This window comes from Cyprinodon variegatus, unplaced genomic scaffold, assembly GCF_000732505.1.
Source record: "Cyprinodon variegatus isolate N-32 unplaced genomic scaffold, C_variegatus-1.0 Scaffold2037, whole genome shotgun sequence".
Classification (NCBI taxonomy): Eukaryota; Metazoa; Chordata; class Actinopteri; order Cyprinodontiformes; family Cyprinodontidae; genus Cyprinodon; species Cyprinodon variegatus.
Window position 1 is genome coordinate 20381 of NW_015152490.1, and position 856 is coordinate 21236.

Genomic DNA, 856 nt, shown 5'->3' on the forward strand with positions numbered 1-856 from the left:
GCACCATTTCATTCACAACACCTGTCCCATCAACCAGGAATCAGAATCAGAAATACTTTAATAATCCCAGGGAGAAATTACTTTTGTTACATGACTCCATATGTAATAGAGTGACCATAGGACCAGTTTGATATAACACAATTTCATACAATATATATAATTAGGGGGTCCCCACTCTATCTCGCAATCAGTTTGGGGGTCCTTGGCTTTGAAAACGCTGAAGACCCCTGGGCTAGAGACAATCTCACCCAATTCAATAGTTTTATTGCACAAATTTATTATTCTAAGCAAGGCAAATTAAAACCATTCACACATTAAAACAACAGTTATGGCTCAATTTGAGGATGGTAGCGCAGACCAGATTAGTGACCTACAAAAGAAACACAGCAAAAAAACAAACAAGAAGAAAATCTTGCACCAAACCAGAAGGAGTACCACCACCACCCAGAAAGTCCACCACCAACACCAGGAGCTGGCCTTTCCTGTCAAAATAAAAGAGACATTCAAATCACATGTTTCATACTGATACAGTTCAGTCCACAACAACTCAAGCAGCAGCAGTTCCATAAAGAGCAGGCATGAAGCTGACAGGTAGGCAGCCGGCGATGGAGGACAACAGGCGGACCCTAACCCAAGGACAAACAGCAGCGTCTATCAAACATGCATGTCAAAAAAATCTAGAAGCATCTAGAATGAGCTTCTCACTGACCACTGAGCTCTATGTAGTTCCTCTGGCAGGAAGGAGAATCTGGCAGCTTGTATGGGACACCTGGATATACCGGTAAAGCTGCTCTAAGACTAGGCTAACAGAGAATAAGGGCGTGAGAAACTTCTTACCACAAGAAGGCTTGATCAG